Raw genomic sequence first — 14,872 nt, 5'->3', positions numbered from 1 at the left:
ATATATTTGTCTGTCTGTGTGTCTGTCTGTCTATATATCGATCCATCTATCTATTTATCTATCCCAAGGTGTAAAAGACATGGCAAGCGTTCTCTATTGTTAAGTAAGTTAATTGGGACAAATCTGCTCAAACTCTCAAAGACTAATCATCTAGGTTAAGTAAGGGCAAAGATAATCCGCATGCTCGCAGTCCAAGTTGATCCGACACAATCGGACAACCCACGTCTAATCGCACTCAACCCCGCATCGGCCATTACCCGCAAAGTCTAGTTATGGAGGTTTAATGAACGCACAGCTAATGCGTAAATCCGGACGCCTTGGCATGCGCCATATGCGCCTGACCGTACATTACAGCAATCCTGATAAGCTTAACGGAGTTGTTCCTGCGACGCATCATGTCCGTTCTGACTGGTTTGTGCAATTTATCCATCTGCACATCCACGGAGTGCCCCTGATCACCGTCTACGTACGCTTGGTACCTTTCCGTTTCAACTGCTCTGCGCTCCTCGCAACATATTGTTTTGAAAACTAGGATCGCCGTTTTCCTCGGGGTGTATCTGGATATCCCTTTAGTTTGCCAACGGAATAGTCAACGCGTTTATGGATTCACGACAAAACAATGGAGAAACAGGCATCAACTGAAACAAGGGAATAAACGGGGGACGCTCGGAGAGAGGAATAACCAGTTTAACAAGAAATCTGGGGTAACTGCCCGATCTGGAGGTGCGTGTGGTCGTTTTCAGCTCATTTTGGTGGAAACTACACAGGGATGGTGTTCTAGGACTCGGAATTTCAGTGTGCAAAAGAATGCACCCGGCTTTGGTTTGCCACTTTTCTTTTAAATCAAATAAGATGCGCTGAAAGAGCGGATGTTTTAAGCGCCTCCGTTTAGGAATCAAGTGGAATCAGAGCGAATGGATACCTTTTCGACGATTAAGGTAAGTGACAGGTTTGTCACGCAGATTATTGAGCAGCTTTCATTTGGGAAAACGTTTAAAAAACACCATTATTGAGACGGATTTGAGTTTAGTCTTGTCAGTTAATGCGTTTCAGTCTGATGCGGTTTTACAGAAACTCTTCTGTTTCTAAACTATAAATGGACACAAATGCATTTCAATATTTGCGATGAGGAATGTAAAGTGTAATTAAAATACACGAGTTGTTGTTGTCCTTTAAGGGTCAGTTGACAACCTCAGCATAATCGCCAGCTGAAAAGACTTCAAGATTCCGTTACTTCTCTGTCATTTCTTGACCACCCATTAGATGTTCTCCTGCAATTCTGTTGACATGTTTGGTTTGATTTGATGTACAGTTTGAGCTGATCCTGTTCCATTCTGTTTTATAATTGATGCTGCGTATTGCAAACTCTATACATAAAGTGATTGCTTGTGTTCATGGGAGTGGTGAGTTTCTAATCATGGCTACTACTTATTTTCACATAGCTGTTGTAACCTTGTAAAACGTGTTATTCAGATGCGCAGGGTGGCCATCAAATGGTGTAATATCCCGTAAGTTCACATACTAACAGAAAAAAAAAACACATCACACAGGTGCATTTGGACATAGAGGGTCTGCAAAAGCTGGACGTTTCAGCACCACGGACAGCACCTGGGATAGTTTTACCTGCGTCCCATTTTGTGTTCGCGACTGAATAGATTGCAAAGCTGCCGGTTTAATGAGAAGATTGTTTTTATGGGACCTTAATGATACTCTCTGGCAGCTGTCAGTGATGATTGGGAAGGCACAAAGAGCATTCACCTTGCGGGCCAGCTCATGCAGCGTGTCAATGTCTGAGGAACAGATTCATTAGATGAACAAGCTTCAAGCACAAAGCCAATTTGTTTAGGACTCACGTGCACTGCAGCTTTAATAAGTTCCCTCCCGTTGTGTACCTGATCCCAACCTTTCCAAATATAACTGAGAACAATCGCTGCGTTTGTAAGCACGGGTGAATTATAACAGCAACATTAAGCCATTAGATTCCTTAATCAGTGTGCTGTATCGATCATTCTGCTTTATTGGCATGGTATTTGATTAAATATTTGAAAATATAATCTAGTCCTTATATGTATTAATTGTTAATTGTTTTGATTCAGACAAACTCAAAATGGTAGCATCCAAAAATAGCTGGGCTTATTTGCATCGTTGTGAGTAAAAACCAAGTGAAACCAATCAATTTGCATCAACACAAACGTAAACAACATAAACAAAAGTTATGCAAATTTATTTTATTTTAATATGTTTTATATATATATATATATATATATATATATATATATATATATATATATATATATATATATATATATATATATATATACACACACACACACACACACACACACACACACACACACACACACACACACACACACACACACACACATTTTACTGTTTTTTTATTTCACTTTATTTATTTTTTGTTATAATTTTTTAGTTTATTGTTTTGTTTTATTTAAGTATTTTTTATTATTATTATTGTATAACTAATTTATTTTATTTTGTTGGTTCATTCCGCTCTGGTGACCCCTGATAATCAGGGATTAGGCAAAGGAGAGTGAGCCATTTTATTTTATATTAATATATTTTATTACTTTCTTTTAAATAATTTCCTTATTATTTATTTTTTTAATATTTTTATATATTTTTTATTACTTTATTTGCTTTTTTAAATGTATTCAAATTTATTGTTTTATTTAATTTATGTTTATATATATATACATATATATGTATATATATATATATATATATATATATATATATATATATATATATATATATATATATATATATATATATATATAATTTTTATTTTTTTTGGTTTATACCACTGTGATGACTCCTAATATTCAAGGAATAATTCATTTTCTTCATTCATTTTCTTGTCGGCTTAGTCCCTTTATTAATCCGGGGTCGCCACAGCGGAATGAACCACCAACTTATCCAGCAAGTTTTTACACAGCAGATGCGCTTCCAACCACAACCCATATCTGGGAAACATCCACAAACACATTCACACACACACTCATACACTACGGACAATTTAGCCTACCCAATTCACCTGTACCGCATGTCTTTGGACTTTGGGGGAAACCAGAGCACCCGGAGGAAACCCACGCGAAGGCAGGGAGAACATGCAAACCCCACAAAGAAACACCAACTGAGCCGAGGTTCGAACCAGTGACCCAGCGACCTTCTTGCTGTGAGGCGACAGCACTACCTACTGCGCCACTGCCTTTATAGTTTTGTTTTATTTTATTTTTTATTTGTTATTTTCTTATTAGTTTTATTTGGTATTTTAATTATATTTCAGTTTTTTGTTTTATTTTATTTATTTATTAGTATTTTATTAGTGTATGGGTGTTTTCCAGTGTTAGGTTGATGCTGGAAGGGCATCCGCTGTGTAAAACATGCTGGATAAGTCGGTGGTTCATTCTGCTGTGGCGACCTCTGGTTAATAAAGGGACTAAGCTGAAAAGAAAATGAATTATTGATTATTCTTTCATTTTTAATATTATTATTATTATTATTATTTTTATTGTCATTATTTTATTCATATTTTTGGTGGTCCATTCTGCTGTGGTGACACTGAAGCAAAGTGAGTGAATTATTTTATTTAATTTCATCTCAATTAATTTTATTTGATTTTGGTGGTTTGTTCTGCTGTGTTGAACCCACATTTATTTTATTTCAGCCAATTCTTCATTTACTCCACAGTAGTGTATTGTAAGACAGTAATTGGAGGTTACCACTTCTTCTTCTTCTTTTTTTTTTTTTTAACAGCAAACCATCAAACGAACACCACAGTATCAGGAAAGTGACAACGGTTCAAAGCAGTTATCAGCTTTTTAAGCCACTTCACTTCTTAGACAATTACTTCCATTTGGCCTTTTAACCTTACGTCCATCTTCTTATGTAGCTTAGACTTAGTAACTTAAAAGGCTCTTGTACCATTCCAGTAGGCTGGACAGATGGTTTGCCATTTATTTATGAGCTCCCTAGCATTGGAGGACCTGTGTACCTGTGTACCCCCCCACCCCCCACATACACACACACACACACACACACACACACACACACACACACACACACACACACACACACACACACACACACACACACACACACACACACACACACACTTTATACACACCTGCGCACACATTTGGTGTCAGTAGACAGTAAGGAAAAAAAATCCCATCATTTGTATGCCAGTGTGCAATACAATAGCATGTTATATGTTAAACATGCTATTTATTATGTAGCAGTTAGGAATGCAAATGGTGCTTTCCAATTCAACAAAATACAGTTAAGGTCAGAATTAATAGTCCTCATGTTAAATTCTAGTATTTTATATTGTTTCCCCGTTTGCCATTTGACAGAGAAAATATTTTTCACATTTCTAAACACAGAATATATAATTTCTAATAACTGATTTCTTTTAGCGTTGCCATGATGACAGTTCATACTCTTTTACAACACTTTCAAGATACTAGTTTTCAGATTAAAATACAATTTAAAGGTTTAAGTAGGTAAATAGATTTATTTGGCAAGTCATTGCATAACAATGGTTTTTCTGTAGGGTATTGAGAAGAAATATTGCTTAATAATATTTCCTGCCAAATTTCCAAATAACACTTTCAGAGTAGTTCCAATAATATGTTTTTTTTTTCTTCTGGAGAAAGTTTTCCTCATCCATTAATTATCACTTCAGAAATATTTAAAAATAATAAATTTTTCACAGGAGGGCTAATAATTTTGCCATTACCTGTGTATGGAGATGAGTATAAATCAAATTTATACAACTGGTATCAGGAAAAAGTAGCAATCAAAAACCGGTATGGAATTTAAAGTATTGTATCAGTACCCGTATCGAATATTTTTGAATGATACGCAGCCCTATCAAGATAGTTTTAATATTTAATTTCTAAAAACTGATGTCTTTTATCATTGCCATGATGAGAGCCCATAATAATTTATTAACATTTTTTAAGATACTAGTATTCTGGGTAAAATACATTTTAAAGGCTTTATTAGGTTATTGCAGGGTATTGAAAATAAATATTATTTAATAATATTTCCAGCCAAATTTCTAAATAAGACTTTGTCCAGAGGGAAAAAAAAATATATTATTGGAAATACTTTGAAAATGGGTGACGTGGTGACACAGTGGGTAACACGTTCGCCTCACAGCAAGAAGGTCGCTGGTTCGAGCCTCAGCTAAGTCAGCTGGCATTTCTGTGTGGAGTTTGCATGTTCTACCCGTATTCACATCAGTGTAGCCAACTTAGCAATTTTGTAGCTAGATTTAGCAAATTTTCCTACTACTCTAAAAACTTTTTTTTTAAAGCAATAGCAACAAATTTTGCATTTTTTTAACATTCATTTGGCTATTCAGACTCAGAAGAGCAGTGGCTGCAGGCTTCACTCAGAGTAAATTGCTAGCTCAGACTGTTTTTCATAACTGTTATTTTACTGATGTTTGTTAACATGTATAATTGTTGGTAATTTAAGTAGCAATAAATTCCAGTAGGGCTATAATTGTTGTCAATTTCACAATTGTGTTAATTTCACACAAGTAACCAAGCTGTGATTGTTTAAAAGAAAATAACTGTGCATTATCAGTGTTATATTTAAAAATTAAAAATAAAAATCTTATCAAAAAGTGTTTGTATTACTTTTACAAATAGACATATTTCAAACAATGTTTTACTGAGATGGACAGTCAATTTGAAAAAACATGAATTATTTTATATTCTACGTAAAGACGTAGTTTTGAGTTGCGATTACACAATGACCTCAACACTCAAAGTAATATGGTAATAAGAACCTATTTATTGTGCATCTGGATGTAATGTATTATTATAATATAACACACGGCGCCTCAGAGAGTAGAGACATGACCGGCTTACATTTGTCAGATACAATGTGATGACGTAACTGACATGCAAATTAGTGCTTGACGTCATCCAGCAACATGTAGCTACTCTTCAGGCAGGGTTTCAGTACCTTTCATTGGAAATAGTTGGCAACACTGGTTCATTTGGGTTTCCTCCGGGTACTCGGTTTCCTCCACAGTCCTGCGGACTTGTGGTAAAGGTGAATTGGGCATGCTAAAATTGACCATAGTGTATGAGTGTGTGTGTGTGAATGAATGAGTGTGTATCAATGTTTCCCAGAGATGGGTTGCAGCTGTAAGGGCATTCGCTGCATAAAACATATGCTGGATAAATTGGTGGTTCATTCCGCTGTGATCATCCCAGATTAATAAAGGAACTAAGCCGAAAAGAAAATGAATGAATGAATACTGGAGATGAATATAAATCTAATTTATAAAATTTGTATTGCAAAAGTAGCAATCGAAAACCTTTATGGAATTTAAAGTATTAATACTGATACTGATATTGGTACTGATATAAAATATTTTTGAATGATACCCAGCCCTATCGCAATAGTTTTATTATTTAATTTCTAATAGCTGATTTTTTTTGCCATGATGACAGTACATAATATTTTACTAAGCATTTTTCAACATATTAGTATTAAGATTAAATGCATTTTAAAGGCTTAACTAGGTTAATTAGGTCATTTCATAAAAATGGTTTGTTTGGTAGCGTATTAATAGGAAATATTGCTTGAAAATATTTCCAGCAAAATCCAATAAAAAAGATTTCTCCAGATAAAATAAGTTTAAGCAGAAATCAAATTTATAAAATTGGTGTCAAAAAAAAAGTGGCAATCTGAAACCAGTATGGAACTTAAAATATCTGTACTGATATTGAATATTTCTGAATGACACACAGCCCTATCGTTTTTTTTTTTTTTTTTGCTTCTTGGTGTACTGCTCATCTCAAGGAGCTGACATTATCTAGACTAAGTCTGTGTAATCTCTGTCTGTCGGGCAATTATAATTTGAATTCTCATAAGACAGAGATTATGCAAACTCTGAAAAGACCCTCCAGGCTAAGATTCAACTAAAGTCTACTATTATAAAAAAAAAAAAAAAATGCGGCAGAGACCTTGGGGTTCTTAACTGACGTCCACTCAATCAGAGGAACGACAGGCTAGAAGTGCTGCCAGCCTAATCTCTGTGACTGGCAATAAAATACTTACACTGCCTTAGCCCACAAGGGATTAGGGAAATTTCCCTAATGAACTTACAGTTAAGGCCTTTCACCCACTGGACCCAATTTACAGAGCACTCTTTGAACCATCCTGGACACAGCATACAAATGCATTAGAGTCTGGAGTGAGCATTACACTGGGGCTTGAAGATATCTTTGCAGGATTCTTGTTTGTTATTTATTTGATGTCGTTAGGCTAGCAAAGTAGGCAAGCGTTTGTTAGGCTAGGGAGTTTCTAATCGCATTTAAAGGTAACTTAAAAAGAGTGTCTTAGTGGTTGGTTGGGATTTTAAGGATTGGCCACACTGACAGAATACAAAATACTATCACATAGGAGCAAACAAAAAGAAAGAAATCTCTCTTTCATGATTATATACACACACGACCTAAATGAATATAAATATTATCATCTCTTACAGTACAGTAAACTGTTAAACATTTATTTGTCTTCCATGAAGTCTTTGTTATAAAAAAACAAATATTATTGCTGTGTTTTTACATTTTTAACCCCAACACCACCCCCACTCAAACAATGTAACAATGTGACTGCCTCATGCAGGGCCGGAGTGGGACTCCTTTTCAGCACTGGAGATTCAAGTCTTAGACCGACCCACCCCAGTTCACGACTGACTATATTAAAATAAGGAGAATATTAAAGGGTAGCTAAATCTCCAACACTATTCTTTAAAACATCACAATGTAATTTTCTGCGAAATCTGAATATATATTCTGTGCAAAATTCTTTATAGATATCCAGTCCTTTGTAACAGTGGTCATAAAAATACTAAAAATAAATAAATAAATAAAAAATTAGATCTACATAAGTGACCCAAACAGTAATATATGTCCTAACACTAAAATGAAAACAAAAGATAGGTAAATAAAAAAATGTAATAAATAAATTACTCAGGTGAGTTTCGAACTCGGGTTGGTGGCGTTGTAACGCAACATGCTGACCACTGGTTGTTAAGCTTGTGTGGTTTGAACAAAAGATAAGTTATTTGCAAGACTCTTAACCACAGTATTACTTTCTAATGATGGCTTAATCCCCCCCCCCCCCCTTTTTTTTGATTTCTGATCAAAATATGTTAGATTTATAAATTTAGTGAACCATTTGATTTTCATTGAGCAGATGTAATGATCATTAATATAAATTATTTGAATTCTTATATTCACTAAGGTGCCACTGTTTGGAGTCGATTAATACTTACCTTAACATTAACCTGCAGGCTGCATTTTGCTCACAGGGCTGCGAGAAAATCAATAAAAAGAGTGGAGCTGTGGTAAAATAATGAATAAAAAGAGTAAAGCTATGGTCAAATAAATACATGAATGAAAAAAGTGCGAGTGTTGAGAATGGAACCACCTAGGGACACCCCCTAGCCAATCCAGGCCTGGCCTCAAGCATAGCTCAATAGATAACAACCCTAAGCCTAACCCTAAATCGTAAAATAAATAATAATCAAATACCTTAGGCCTAATTTTACAAGTGAATATTTTAGTAAATATCAAACACCTTTTTTATTCACATATTTATAGAAAGATATAGGAACTTGATAGATTTTGATTTATTTTAGATATTTTGTTTAACAGTGCAAGGAAATGTTCACAGTATGTCTGATAATATTTTTTTCTCCTGGAGAAAGTCTTTTTTGTTTTATTTTGGCAAGAATAAAGGTATATATATATATATATATATATATATATATATATATATATATATATATATATATATATATATATATATATATATATATAATTTTTTTTAAGGTCAAAATTATTAGCCCCTTTAAGCTATATATTTTTGAAAGCCTACAGAACAAACCATTGTTATACAATGACTTGCCTAACTAATTTAACCTACCTAATTAACCTTGTTATGCCTTTAAATGTCACTATAAGCTGTATTGAAGTGTCTTGAAAAATATCTAGTCAAATATTATTTATTGTCATCATGGCAAAGATAAAATAAACCAGGTTAAAGTTATTAAAACTTATGTTTAGAAATGTGTTTAAAAAATCTCCTTGTTAAACAGAAATTGGAGAAAAAATAAACAGGGGGGTATAATTCAGGGGGGCTGATAATTCTGACATCAACTCTATGTGTAGCAGTGTTTTTGTTCAAGTTAAAGTAATTGTACATTGACATAATGGGGCAACATAAAGCAACAGAATCATTATTAGGCGTATTAGGTAGAAATAGATCATGATTAGGTGGACATGGTGTGTGTTTCAAAGCTTTACAGGAGTGAGGGTGCTTTTTTTACTCAGTGATCTGCAATGAATAACTTAATGGACTCATTGATTAGTGTTTGAATTGCTCCCAGACATTTCTTAATTACACAGAACAAAAACATCCGTTTTGCTTTCATTGCATAATAGACGCAAGCTGAAATCTGGCCTATTATTCTTAAGAGGCGGTAGCAATAATGGCATTTTAGCACATATTTGCATGGAAAGAAGCTCCATTGATCCTTGTCAATAGCTTAATGGTGTATAATGCATATGCTTGCATACTGTAAAAGTTACTGTTGTTTGGCACGGCTCATTCACATGAAAAACTTCAACTAAATGATTAAAGGTCGCATGGATTTCTTTTGGATTGATTGATTGATTGATTGATTAATAGACTATTGCAAAGCCCTCTTTATGAAATTGTTATTATTTTTCACATATTTCCCAAGTAATGTTTAATAAAGCAGGGGAATTTTTACAGTATATCCTATAGTGTTTTTCTCTTGATACAGTTTTATTTCTATTATCTTTGACTTGAATTAAAAACAGTTATTATTATTTTTTTTTTGAATAAGTAAAACTTACTAAAATTAACTCTTATTTTTTTTTCTCTTGATCTGCTACATAAACCACTGTAGTCAAGTTAAGTTTTTAAATTTAAACTTTAAAATTAGTTTCTTCTACAATTAGTAAAAGAGTATGTGCTGTCATCATGATAACAACAAAATACATTAGTTACTGCTAATATTATTTGTTTTTTTATTATCAGATATACAGGGTGATTAAAAAATATCTTTATTTGCTATTGCATATATATATATATATATATATATATATATATATATATATATATATATATATATATATATATATATATAGAGAGAGAGAGAGAGAGAGAGAGAGAGAGAGAGAGAGAGAGAGAGAGAGAGAGAGAGAGAGAGAGAGAGAGCACTTCACAATTATGAGGGGGGTCACTCTACACCACCACCAGTGTTAGAGCCAATTCGGTGGATGGGGAAGATTGGGAGGCCAGGATGGTTTAAGGCTGAGAGGGAATTTGACCAGGACCCCAGGGTTACACCCTTACTCTTTTTGAGAAGTGCAATGGGATTTTTAATGACCACAGAGATTCAGGACCTTAGTACTGGAATTTATTGTCACATCTGAAAGACGGCGCCCACTGACAGTATAGTGTCCTCTTCACTTTTTACTGGGGTATTAGGTCTCGCAGAGAACACAGGTTTCAATATGACCCCCTCCACACACTCGAGTGACATCAACCTAAAAGTTGTGGCATTCTTTTTGAATCTCCCTGTATATCACTACATCACACATTTTTGAATAATCTTTGTTTACAATGAATTACAATGTCATTGGAGGGCTAATAGGAATGCACTCAACTTTATATATTCTAAAATAATTAGAGCCCATCAAAGCCCACTGTTTCAGAAAAGTATATTCTATTTTATTGCTCAAAAATTTCTGTCCTTGACTATGCAAGCAAGGGGTCATTGTCTGATATCATCTGAAATTTACATTTATTAATAGTATGATCTAAATCCCTATGTTATATTGGATTAGTGTGATGGCGCTTATCATAAGCTCTATACTAGTGTTCGCAACCCAAGGGTTTCCGGTGAACTGTCTTCCCTTTAAAAATTGTATTAATCTGATTCATTTTTTGATCTGATTTCTTTCAAAATCAGCAATCTTCACTGCCTGTTAGATATTCAATATGAAGTTGGTCTCAGATCAGACAAGAAGCACTGCATTAAATTCAATTTTCCCCTGTCATGTCTTTAAAATATGACAGTTTGTTTTATTCCAGTATTTTCAATGGAATTTCTGTGCTAGCCTATTGCTACTGATGATGCTAGTGGTTACAAATGTCTTTCATCTCATTTTACGTTTGAGCAACTAAATGAATGCTTAAGTCTGAATGTATTGTCATTACTGAAAATAATTGATACTGAAAATAATCACATTAAGCGTTCACCGGATGTTTATCATTGGCTTTAAAACTCTAGCAGTGCATAGAGACTATTAACCCTTTACAGGCAGTTGGATTGACAGGTGATCCGGCCAATCATATTGCCAATACTCAATGTCCCCATCACTGGGTGCCACTTTCTCCAACAAGCAGAACAGACTATGCCTGACTAATCATAGTGAAGTAACATTAGCAATTAACATGTAAATGGTAAAGATGTGCTCGGACAGGTCTTACAATGCATGCACCAAGAAAATCTGGGCCTATAGAGAACTGTATTAAATGGGTATTTCTGCAATCGGCCTCACCATCAGCTGTCAATCAGCAGTGTTGCCACTAGCTAAATGAACGACTTGAAATGCGAGCACTTGAGATTGATGAACTAAACTTTTCTGTTATTGGAGTGGGACACCCCGCAAAACTTTAGTTTACGGGTATATGATTTGGCAATAACCAGAACTCATAAGGTGACAGGTGAGAAGATCCAACTTAAACCACATAGCCTGGAGACACATATTAACATCAAATTAATGTTTAATATTTCTACAGTGGTGTGAAAAAGTGTTTCCCCCTGCTTTTGAGGATCTTTTGGTCTACTTCACTTTGTCAGGCAGGTCTTATTCATAGACATAGACAATAGAGATATACAATAGATACAGTGCCTCAGTGGTTAGCACTGTTGCCTCAAAGCAAGAAGGTCACTGGTTCGAGTCCTGTCTGTGTGGAGTTGCTTGTTCTTTCTGTGTTTGTGTGAGTTTCCTTCGGGTGCTCTGGTTCCCTCCCACAATCCAAAGACATGTGGTATAGATGAAATGAATAAGCTAAATTGGCAGTAATGTATGTGTGTGAATGAATGTGTATCAATATTTTTCAGTGCTGGGTCACTAATTTGACCCCCAGCTGGGTCAGTTGGCATTTCTGTGTGGAGTTTGCATGGTCTCCCTGTGCGTAGGTTTCCCAGTCCAAAGACATGCGGTATAGGTGAATTGAAAAAGCTAAATTAGCCATAGTATATTTGTGTGATTGCGAGAGTGCAGGGTTTTACAAGTTCTGGGTTGTGGCTAGAAGGGCATCCACTGCATAAAACATTTGCTAGATCAGTTGCCGGTTCAGAATGCTGTGACCACCCCTGATAAATAAAATGACTAAGCTAAAGGAAAATAAATGAATGATGATCTGAAACCAGTAATGGTCAAATAGTTTACACCACTGTGTATTCATCGATACATCACTGTCTTGTTCGAGATGCCATCATTTGCATATGTTTGTGATGTGCATGTGTTTGTTATGTGTCAGGAAATAAATTTGTATTATTTTTTTAATATTGTATTAAAAAAGAAAATCGAACTTCCTATCATTATTTTCTTGTGAAGTGTGACATCATGTGAATCTGCTTCTGGGTCCAAGCACTCTATCAAACTGTATGGGGAGACTCAAAAAATTGTAAATATAAATAGTAATAATAATGGTAATAATGAATGAAATAAAATGGTTTACAAAGCAATGTTATACTTTAAAAAATCATGATCGAAATATATAAAATTATTCACCATTTCCCTGGGGAGTGCACAAATCAATAGGGAAGCGCTGTAGGCTGATAGGGAAATCTTGTCAGAAAGTAAAAAGGGGGGGTGGGGCTTTACGAAGGGTGAATTAAAAAAAAAAAGATTGTGATCACTTTCCTTTTGAGGTTTTGAACTGATCATGAGTCAGATGTGATGATAAAGGCGATGATGTAGAAACAGCTTTTAAGAACGGATTTCTGACAAAGGCAGACAGTAACTGGAGCAATGGCACCTCAGGGACAGTGAATGGAAAGGAGCTAGGCCATGCCCTGCAGCCACACACTGAATTAGAGACCCCTCCTGGGACTCGGGGGAGCAGTTCTCATCTCACCGTGAAATATAAGAACATCATTACTCCCACCCACGATCAGAGGCTTCTAAAGAGAGATGAAGCATTTGTGCTCACGTTCAGGAATGGGGAGTCAGGTTTATTACTTCATCTCTACATTACCCCATCATATAAAGGGCCCCTCAGGCACATGCGATTTGCGTAACTAATCTTTCCATCGCACTATATTACATTGTTTAGTGTAAGCATTGTTAATAGTGTCTTAGCTTTAAAAATGCTGTGTGCATAAATTCCCACTTTTCAGAAAGACAACGTACCCTAAAGTGGTTATTAACATGTTGAAAATAAAATACATTATTTGGTAAAAAGCTGAAAACCTACAACTATTGACTTCAACATTGGCTCATTCTGAAAACGTAGCCCTGCATTCATTTCTGGAGATCACAAAATATGTAAACAGAAATTCGTATGGCTACATTTAGTCTTTAAAACGAACGCTATAGGGCAGTATGATGCCGCTCTTTTTGAGCTTACCAGCTAACTTCTTGCCTCCGTATGCACAGCTTTCCCACTGTTGCCAGTTTGTCCAGTAGCTCACCATGTACGTCGGCGGATTTGAGACACAGAGAGGAGTATACCACAACAGCGGTGTCCACGTCTGGCAAAGAACAATTAGTAAAAAAAGCGGTTAAGATTAAAACAGAAGTCAAAAAATAAAATAAACAAGTAAAAATCAAGAGTGGGGTTTTCTTTTTCTGGATTTTTTTGTAAAACACTGTCGGTTCAGTTTTGGGAAGTGGGTGGGCAGGTCAATCTGTGCTTTTTGAAAACACTATTGGTTGGGTTTAGGGAAGGAGGGGGGTGCATCAGTCAATTGACCAGTGAGTCAGTCAGTCGACATCACTGGTGGATTAACACAAGATCAGCAGGTACGAATGGCGCTCACGGGAGAAATTTGAGATCTCAAAAGTGTACACAGCAGCCTCTGGTAAATTTGCAAACAAAAAAACTGCAAAAAAATGTACCTCCTGGGACGTATTTGGCGCTCTCCAGAAATGTATATAGCGGTACGTTTTCTGAATGAGCCTGGGTTGATTGATTTTCATAGTGGGAAAAACCAATCAACGAATGTGATCAATGAAATAAAGAAACTCAAACATGTTTGGAACAAGTAGAGCAAGGTTTTCGCGGGGTCTTAAAAAATCTTAAAAAGTCTAAAATTAAAAACATTTATTTTAAGTCTTTAAAAAGTCTTAAATTCGCTGTTCTATGTTTAAAATATTTTTCCATAGGTCTTATTTTTTCAATGTCTATGCAACGCTAATTCTAATGCCCATTTAAATTCTTTTTTGTTGTTGTTGCTGGGTTTTCGCGGTGTTGTAGTTTTTTTATTTCACTAGTCCTATAGTAATTTTCGGTATTACAACAACAAAAAAGGTCAACTTGTCGCGGTGCATCCAGTGTGCGACACACTTTAGTGTATTTTGAAGCTACTAGAGTGTTTTTCATTGTAGTTATTTATTATTGATTTATCCTAAATATATTGAGGTTTGTACAAGTTTCAGAAGTAGAATTTAATTATAAATTTAATTATAAACAATTAGTTACCTACCCTGTTAATTGGGTAAAATGTGTTTTTTTTTAAAGAATTTGTCAACATTTTTTATTT

General features: G+C 35.1%; 1 protein-coding gene across 6 annotated transcripts in view; it reads left to right on the top strand.

Annotated features, from left to right (window-relative positions):
* Positions 1-233: 233 nt before the first annotated feature.
* The window catches only part of LOC797812, a 299,215-nt gene continuing 284,576 nt past the window's right edge, over positions 234-14,872 (top strand). For all 6 annotated transcript variants that reach the window (XR_015513701.1, XR_015513702.1, XM_087290924.1 and 3 more), the window contains exon 1: positions 234-938. The gene's annotated coding sequence lies outside the window, so the exon portion shown is untranslated. The remainder of the gene's footprint in view (positions 939-14,872) is intronic.

This window comes from Danio rerio, chromosome 17 (genome assembly GCF_052040795.2).
Source record: "Danio rerio strain M-AB ecotype USA chromosome 17, GRCz13ab, whole genome shotgun sequence".
Lineage (NCBI taxonomy): Eukaryota > Metazoa > Chordata > Actinopteri > Cypriniformes > Danionidae > Danio > Danio rerio.
This window is presented reverse-complemented; position numbering and strand designations above follow the sequence as displayed.